The sequence below is a fragment of the Equus caballus genome, chromosome 4, assembly GCF_041296265.1.
Source record: "Equus caballus isolate H_3958 breed thoroughbred chromosome 4, TB-T2T, whole genome shotgun sequence".
Classification (NCBI taxonomy): Eukaryota; Metazoa; Chordata; class Mammalia; order Perissodactyla; family Equidae; genus Equus; species Equus caballus.
In genome coordinates, this window is record NC_091687.1 from 8,396,968 (window position 1) to 8,406,697 (window position 9,730).

Consider the following 9,730-nt stretch of genomic DNA (forward strand, 5'->3'; position numbering starts at 1 on the left):
TGGGCAAAGTTAAAAAGGAAATCATCACAGGGAAAAGATGAGAGGGGAAGGCGAGAAATCTAAATAATGGAAAAAAATAGACACAAGTAAACACAAAAAGAGCAAAAATTGCAAGTAGTCTAGTTTTCCTCCAGGACCTGGAAAGAATAATAAGGGAAAGGTAGAAAATAATATTGTAAAGATAGTTTGGGCCAGATTATGAAGGGTCTTGTAAATCTTGTCAAGGAAATTAAAACTCAAACTCATCAATAAAATATTTTAAGCAAAGGAATGACATTAGAAAGATGATTCCAGCAGATCACTGACAGAATGGAGCAATGGGACAAGCCTGAGAAAGACAGAAACCTAGAACCTATTGTGGCTGTCCAGAAGAGGAGAGTCTGAACCAAAATCTCTCTATACTGCATGTGCACCTATTATTTTCAAATATCGGATTGTACAGAGGAGAGGAGAGAAAAGAAACAAACATATCTGTCTTCCTGGCTCTTCTGAACTCCTCAGGACTTGCAGTCAACTTAACAAGCTGAATTAACATAAAAGCACCACAATCCCCAACACAGAAATACTTGATGAAATACAATTAAAGTACTTGTGGATAAAGAGCCATGCTCAAAACCAATAACGGACTCCTACAACTCAACAAAAAATCAAATAACACATTAAAAAATGGGCAAAGGACTTGACTAGACATTTCTCCAAAGATGATACACAAATGGCAAAAAAGCGTATGAAAAAGATGCTCAACATCACTGATCTTTAGAAAAATGCAAATCAAAACCAAATGAGGTATCACCTCACACTCATCAGGATGGCTATTATCAAAAAAATAGAAAATAAGTGTTGACAGAGATGTGGAGAAGTTGGAACCCTTCAGCACTGTTGGTGGGACTGTAAAATGGTGTAGGCAAAGAGTACGGTGGTTCCTCAAAATATTAAAAATAGAACTACCATATGATCCAGCAATCCTCCTTCTGGGTATACATCCAAAGGAATTGAAGAGTTATCTCCACACTTGTGTTCACAGCAGCACTATTCACAAGAGCAGAGGTGGAAACAACCCAAATGTCCAAGACAGATGAACAAACAACATGTGGTATATACACACAACGGAGTATTATGCAGCCTTAAAAAGGAGGGAAATCCTGTCACATGCTACAACATGGATGAACCTTAAGCACCTTAAGTGACATAAGCCAGGCAGCATAGTCAATGCATAGATATAGAAAGTAGAATGGTGGTTACAAGAGGCTGGGGGAATGGGGCAAAGGAAAATTGTTGTTTAATGTGTACAGAGCTTCAGTTCCGCAAAATGAAGAAGTACTGGAGATCTGTTTCACAACAATGTAAAGGTACTTAATGCTACTAAACTATACAATTAAAAATGGTTAAGACGGTAAATTTTATGTTTTCTACCACAACAACAAAAAAAACCAACACAACAGTGGGAAATGCACAGTTGAAGAGGAATCACAGGCCTGGATCTGCAGTCACATTTTCTTGCTAGTGCAGACACCAAGCAAACGGAAACTAGTCAGCGTGCTAAACCCCAGGGGGCCTCGGCAGAGTCAACTCAACTGCCATGTAAGGACTCTTCCAAAGCTTAGGGCAAGTGGGACTCCCGCTCTAAGCAACCACCATTGAAGATTAACTCACAAAGGTTACAAAACCAGCAAGGCAATGAACCCTCACCTCCAGTGCCAGCAAATATGGCCAACAGGAAAATGTGTAACCAAGGTTTAGAAATAATAGGAAAAAATTAAGTAGGTTTAAAATGTTCAATGTTATAACAGAGGGAACAAAAATAAAGAGGCAAAAATAAAAACTTTCCAGTGAACAGGAAGAGCAAAATTTTAGAAATGATAACTCCAGCTACATGCTAGTTACTAGACACACCTATAATATAATGACAAAGAATGGCTGAAAATAAAGGAGTGGGCAAAAGGATATGCCAGGCCCACACCAAACAAAAGAAAACAAAGGCACTTTAAGGCAAATTTAAGGCAAAAGCACTAGATAAGGATTAAAAAAGGACAGTATATAATAGTAAAAGGAATAATTTATTTACTTAGTAAACTTCAGGAAGTCTTCTAGGCCTTGGAGAACAAGACAATCTATTAGCAAATAAACAAATAACTAATATAACGTATACTATGAGTCAAAAAGTGTCATGAAGAAAAACAAAGTGGAGGTTAGGGAGGAAGGGCACAAGAGTGCTATTTTAGTCGAAGCGGTCAGGAGAAGAACTGAGTTGACATTTTACTGGAGACCTGAATGAAGTGAGGAAGCAAAGTATTAAAAAGTATCTGGGGAAAAAGCCTTCAAGGCGGAGGAAAAAGCAACCAAGACTTTGGAGGCAGGAATGAGCTTTGTCTATTCAGGAACATCAAGAAGAACAAGGTGGGTGAAGGCAAGTAAGAAATGGGAACAACGGTAGAGACGGGCCCAAGAGTCAAGCAGAAGCCAGAGCTACATAGGCCTCCACTGCGGTAAGGAGTCTGCACTGTTTCTTTCCAACAAGATACAACCCTCAAGACCAATTATGAATACATCTATCAACTTGGCATTGAAATATAGAATATAAAGCCAAAAAAAGGGGAAAAAATTACAAGACTAGACAATTTCGTGATCCTAATATTTTAATACACCTCTCTAGAAACTAATATTGTCAAACAAGAATTACTAAATATAGAGAGATGCCAACAAAATCAACAAGCTTAATTTAACTGCTCCCAAATCATAACACTAGTAAATGTAGAGTTTTGAGAGTAAACTCAGGTGGAACAAAAGTTAGATTGGAGAAAGATGAAGAGAAGAATGTAAACTGGGAGGCGCCATCATCTGCTGAGAAAGAGCAGGGAAGACTAGATGACCTGTTTATAGGGTAGTATAAACACAGTGGAGGCATAGACAGAACAGAGAGGCTTAGACCAACCACTAGGGAATGGAATTGAATTTTAACTAGAGAAAATAACGGAATTGCTAGGCAGAGGCTCAGCTGAGGATGGAAAGAACGAACGTATAGAGGACTTCACTCACTTACTCAATAATGCAAGCATAAGGTGACAAAAGTTTGAATTAAGGTAACTACTATAATGGAGAAGACGGTTACTTTGAGCCATACTTTGAAAATGGGGAAACAACAAAACGCAGGATTTGGTGACAGGGAAGAATGGGGTCAGGAGAGGGAGGTGTCAAGATAACTTAAGCGTTCCTAATCAGAGACACAGGGAGAATGCCGTTTGAGAATATGAGGTAACCGGAAAGGGGGCCAATTTAATATGAAAGAAAAATCTCTTGGATTCACAGGATGAAGCAACAGTCAAATGAAGATATAGCAATATAGGCTGTGGATATCTGTTTGGAGTTGTCAGTACAGTCACAGCTGCAACCATAAGACGATTTACCCAAGAAAGGTTTCTAGTAATAATTCTTGAGCATTTTGTGATCACAGAACCTGATAAAAGCTCCTCTTCCTTAAAAAAATGCTTATTTGCATATATACACTTTCTTTTCCAGGACATTTCCCATTCATGGGCCTATTAAAATAGTCCTTGGGTTTCAAATTTTAAAACTCTGGTTTAGAGAGACGAACAAGAGTAGAGCCTTGACTGCCATCCAGAGTTAGGAAGAGAAAGTCTTCCAAGGAAACAGAAAAGCTCAGGAGAAAAGCGACCCTGAAAAGATCAGGGCAATGGAAACCAATACAAGAGCGAGTTCTAAAAAGTAGTGGATAATGAACAAAGTAAATATAAGACCCTAGAGTGAAAGATTAGGATTAAGACACGACAGGACAGGAAGGTGTCTCGGGCTAAGAGTTCTAACTCTGACCTTTACACAAACATATCTTCCACAAGTGAGGCAACAGGTACTCTTCAGCACAATTTCTCTGCCATCACTGAGCCAAAAAACAACTCGAAGGACAAGCTGCACTTTATCCACTTCGCATGTGAAGCAAGTAAATGTATAAACTAGTGAAACTGATCCTTTCGTTCAACACCACTCGTTAAAAGGACATTGTTTTCAAGACTTTAATTCAGATCTGATATAGAAATAGAAAAAACGAGATCAACATTAAAAAAGTTTGATTAACAAAAATCATGAAATAAGAACATGTCCTGACATTGAAAGCACAACTAATTTGCACAAGCAACTTAACAAAATAACTACAATGGGTTTGAAACAACTGCCTTATAAGAGGCATAAACTCAGTTCACAGTTTAATATACTTTTTAAAAATTGTCGGATTTTTAAATTCTTAGTATTTCACTGTTTTAACAACAGCATTTTCTCGATACACTGACACACAATCTTGTCATTCTTGAAATCTCAACAACTAGGATTGTAGAACCAGGATGCAATTGTTACTGGAAGCAAAAACACTATTTTAAACAGGATTCTATGATAGTCCCTTATGCCACGTCTCTTCTAGGGTTTTCCTAAGAGTCACCACTTTCCTTTAAAGCTATCATTGTCTTAGGCGCAGAACCAGGTTCCTCCCAGCATGATGATAAAATGACAACGACGGGAAGCACTGCAATACAGTGATTCATAAAACCTCATCTTTTCCAAAGCACACAACTGAATCCGCTCAGGCAACAGCAGCCAGGGAAAGAGTTAAAGGTGGGTGGGGTTAAAAAGAAATAGCTGATGAATGAAAATATTGAGCTGCAGAATCATCCGGGGCACAGTGACAGTGGAGAATGATGGAGCCTAGGGAAACTGCTGGGACAGTCCCCAGAGAACTGCTGGAGAACGCACAGCCCAGGGAAGCCAGACTCAGGATAACGCGGCTGGGAGTCGCGGGGGAGGGACAGCCAGCGCGGGGCGGGACCAGAGAAACCAAAACAGTGTGCGCGCCCGGGCCGGCGAAACCCACCCGGCGGCCCGGACCCGCCGGCTCCTCCCGGGGCCCGGGCGCCTTCTGGAGCCTTGGTCAGGGACGTCCTCGAGGCCGGGCGTCTCCCCGCCCTCGTCCTCTGGAAGTGTCCTCCGAAGGGAGGTTAGAAGACCCGGAGGGCCGGACAAGCGCTCAGGGCGACCAGGCTGCCCCCTTCCCTGGCCTATCGTCCCGCCTCTGTCCCCCAGCGGCCACTTACCGGGATGCAGGCCGCAACGACTTGGGCGGCGGTGGCGAGGCGCCTCTCCCGGGCGCCGACGTCCACTGGGGCCGGTCAGCATCAGCTGAGCTTCCAACACAAACAGATCCAGCCGGCTGGGCGCCCTCCCGCCCCAGCTCCGTCCCGCCCCAGCTCCGTCCCGCCCCAGCGGAAGTGACGCACGCGGCGCGTCTACCCGCCGCCCCAGAGGCTCTCCGCTCGCTCAAGCCTCGGCCTCCCGGTCAGTCGCAGCTCCGCTCCCTCCCCCGGGCATGCGCAATAGAGCAAGACTGAGCGCGAGGCGGGGCGTGCGTGCGTGCGTGCGTGCGTGCACACGCCTGCGTGAGCCCGGGCAGGAAGCGGGTTGGTGGCGGCTCGGAGGTCTTTGCTCCGTGGGCTTGGTCGCGCGCCTCCATCCCCTGTCACCTAAACTGATCCTCCCATCCGCGTCCCTGAAGGTCCTGTCCGCGCTGGCGCCGGCCCTCGGAGCTGTGGGCTGCTGCCGGGGTGGAGCAGCGTGGGCCGGGGCCGCGCCCGCTCTGCTGTCACCTTTCTCGGGCATGGCCTCTGGACTAAATAGCGCTGAAAAGCGCTGTCACGTCTACTATTGTTGCATACACTGCATGTTGCATGTTAGCCTGCGAAGTTGGCATATACTGCCCCACAAAGAGTCTCACACTTAACGCTTAGATTTTTCGAATTCTGACACCTTATGCATACCAGGTAACCGCAGATCTGGCCCACCGCCGGGTTTTGCACATCGATGAGCTAAGAATGGTTTGTGCTTTCCCAACGGTGACAAATATAAAGAGAATATTTTGAGACACATGACAATGACATGAAATTCAAATTTCAGCGTCTGGGCAAAAAATTTTTACTAGAACACAGCCATTCCCATTCTTTTATATGTCAAGCAGCTTTTATGCTACAACAGCAAATTTGAGTAGTTGCAACAGCTTCCTTCAATTAAGTCAAGGTTAGGAAACGTAGAAAAGAAGTCTTTACTAGACCTCAACCTCAAATAATACCAAGACTGTCGGACTCTTTCTCTCTCTTGGCTCCCATCTCACTCATGGCTGTTATTGCTTTAGCCTCTTCTAAGACTTTTATAGACTTCTTGCAAAGTCTTTAAGGAAGGAATTATATGAGCTGCCAAACATAGTGGGTGTTAGACTGCTACCATTTCCTTTTTTTTAATTAAGGGGAGGAAGCCAGCTTGCTAGGGTCTTGGGGCAAAAATGGCTGTATTGTGTATGTGATAATGCATGATAAACCTCTGCAGTGCATTATTATTTAGCTATATGATAGATAAGAGATGGTGTGCACAAATTAAGAGGCATATGGGAGTAACTTTAGTTCTGGAGAAAAGTTTCTTCCCATTGTTAAAGAAAAAATTGTTCTTAACACTTATTAAAATGATAAGGAAGACTTTATTGAGGATTATTGCGGTGGGTGTCAAGACTATCGCAACAGGGGAGAGAGATTAGGGTCAACCGTGAATAGAACAAAGAGAGCTGAAGATGTATAGCCAATGAGCAGAGTGAGAGGGGTCAGTTGGTGGAAAATTGCTAAGAGGGGACATCAAGGGTAGGAGTGATTCTTGTTAAGGTGACTTAGGATTCTTGCTGAACACAGACCGGTGTGATCAGATATCAAGGGTGAGTGAGGAGGACTTTGATCAGATAATCCAGGGTGATCAGATATCAGGGGTGGGAGAGTCTCTCTAAACTGACTTAGAGGTATTTTTGCTAAAACTGGACTTGACAGGCCAAAGACAGGGCCCAGACAGACAGCAATCCTACACAAGAAGAGGGCTCAGAGAAACCTAATTAAAGTTTGGCCAAGGAGAAAGTGTTTGTCACCATCCATTCCCCCCTTATTTTCCTTTATTCCCTGATTTAGTCAGACTTTATCAAATGTCTAGATTTACTGCTCATGTCAGAAATTTCAGGGCCAGCCCCATGGCCGAGTGGTTAAGTTCGCACGCTCTGCTTCAGGGGCCCAGGCTTTCACCAGTTTGGATCCTGGGTGCGGACATGGCACTGCTCGTCAGGCCATGCTGAGCTGGTGTCCCACGTAGCACAAGCAGAAGGACCTACAACTAGAATATACAACTACGTGCTGGAGGGCTTTGGGGAAAAGAAGAAGGAAAAGAAAAAAAAAAAGAAAATTGGCAGCAGTTGTTATCTCAGGTGCCAATCTTTAAAAAAAAAAAGAAATTTTCAGATAATTGTCAAGTCCTCTTTCTCCTTTTTTGCCCTTCCCTTCCCTCCCTTGTCTACCCCCGTACCTTTAACAGTTGTGAAGTCTGATGATTCTTACTGTAAAATCTCTTGAATCTTTCCACTGTTCTACAGTGTCATTTCTACTGCTGGTTTAGGTTTTCGTCCCTGCAACTCAGTCTTATCTAAACTGGTTTTCCAGCCTGTGATTGCCCTCCGACTCAGAGCCTTTCTCTTCTGTGCAGCCAAGGTAATCTTTCTAAAGTGCAAGTCCAACCATGTATTTTCCCTGATTTAAAGTGTTTTCTGGCGCTTCATTTCCACATAGTAAAATGGATGCCCTGTTAGGTTCTGGCCCTGCCAACCTTCCAGCCTTAATTTCACCACTTGCTCCTTGCTCTGTACCCTCCAGTCACTCCTATAGTTCCCCAAATACCTGTGTCTTCTTATTCTTCAGAGCCTTTGCTCATGCCTCCTTCAAAACAAGGAAAGCCTACAAAACTAAACATACTCTTACCATACGATCCAGCAATCATGCTTCTTGGTATTTACCCAAAGGATTTGGAAACTTGTGTCCATAGAAAAACCTGCACACACGTTTATAGCAGCTTTATTCATAATTGCCAAAACTTGGAAGCAACCAAGATGTCCTTCAGCAGGTGAATGGATAAGCAAATTGTGTTACATCCAGACAATGGATTATTCAGCACTTAAAAGAAATGAGCTTCAAGCCGTGAAAAGACATGGAGGAAACTTAAATGCCTATTACTAAGTGAAAGAACCCAGTCTGAAAAGTCCACATACTGTATCGTTCCAACTATATGACGTTCTGTAAAAGATAAAACTATGGAGACAGTAAAAAGGTCAGTGGTTGCTAGAAGTTGGGATGGGGAGTAGGGGCGGGATGTGTAGCCTCAGCACAGAGGATTTTTAAAGCATTGAAAATACTCTATTATACTATAATCATGGATACGTGTCATTATACATCTGTCTAAACCCATAGGATATACAACACCTAAAGTGAACCCTAAGGTAAACTGTGGACTTTGGATGATAGCGGTGTGTCAATCTAGGTTCATTAATTGTAATAAATGGCGGGGGATGTTGAAAATGGAGGAGGCTATGTATGTGTAGGGGCAGAGAGTATATGGGAAATCTCTGTACCTTCCTCTCAATTTTGCTGTGAACTAAAGACCTCTCTAAAAAATTGTCTTTAAAAAGAAAATTAAAAAAAAAAAGGAAAGCTTTATCTTACTACTTCATAGAGCAAATCATTCCTTCCATTTGTGCTTGCTTTTCCTAGTGCCTTGGCTGCACAGTACTGTAGTTTATTCATTGATATGCCTGTGGATTTCCTTTAGGCAGAGAGTGCAACATAGCTATACTTGTATCTTCCAGACATAGCACAAATACTCAGCAAATAGACTCTCTCAAATTCTATATTATTGAAGTGATTTTTAATTTTATTCAGATTACTAGTTAATAGGTTAATAAAGAAAAAGAAAATCCATTCATGATTCTTTTGATGTTAGAAAAGTTTTAAGAGAAAAGAGAATTTCAAACCAAATAAATTTAGTAGTGTGCAAAATAGATTATCTCGTGTTTTTAATAGCAGACTAAGAATATTTAATAACCTTTAGGAAAATATCATACTTTGACTAGTGTTAAATACAGTAACTGTTCAACCCTATATTCTGCTGCTGCTAGAAAAAATAGACATCCACACTGCTCCTGTGTCACTTACTTGCTGTTCTCATTGCATTTAGAAGGTTTAAGATTATCTATTTTAGATCTTTCCCTTCCCTAAATCCATAATCAGCCCTTCTTTCTGTTAACTATTAAGGTCTGGCTCATAATACCTCTTCAAAGAACTTCTGGTCTCTTTTATTGTTCAAACAAAACTTAGTCTGTAGCCAAAATACATTTAGCCGTATAGCTGTAAGATATTTCTCCAATCACCCAAGTGAGGAATATGATGTAAAATGATTCTGGAAGAATAGTTGCTGTGGTAGGCAGAATAACGGTCCCCTACAAAATATCCATGCCCTAATCCTTTGTGCCTGTGAATACGTTATGTTACATGGCAAAAGGGACTTTGCAGATATAATTAAGGGAACAGATTTTAAGAAAGGGAAGATGTCTGGATTATACAGGTGGGCCCAATCTAATCACATGAGCCCTTAAAAGCAGAGAACTTTCTCAGGCTGGTGGCAGTAGAGATGTGGCAGACGGGAAGTCGGAGAGAGTCACACAGGTGGTAGCGGTGGCAGGGAGAAGCGGGGGACAATTTGACAGGGAATACAAGTGGCTTTAAAGAGCTAAGAGATGCTCCTGGCTGACAGCCAGCGAGGAAATGGAGACCTCAGCCCTACAGCTGCAAGGAACTGAATTTTGCCAACAACCTAAATGACC

The 9,730-nt window shown here is 42.4% G+C and overlaps 1 protein-coding gene across 4 annotated transcripts in view; it reads right to left on the minus strand.

The window, feature by feature from the left end:
- Positions 1-5,646, minus strand: part of PNPLA8 (patatin like phospholipase domain containing 8) — a 55,103-nt gene extending 49,457 nt beyond the window's left edge. For 3 of the 4 annotated variants that reach the window (XM_005609080.4, XM_005609082.4, XM_001491909.6), the window contains exon 1: positions 5,097-5,643. The gene's annotated coding sequence lies outside the window, so the exon portion shown is untranslated. Of the gene's footprint in view, positions 1-5,096 lie in introns of all 4 variants that reach the window. The other variant, XM_005609081.4, reaches the window with a different exon arrangement.
- Positions 5,647-9,730: the final 4,084 nt, after the last annotated feature.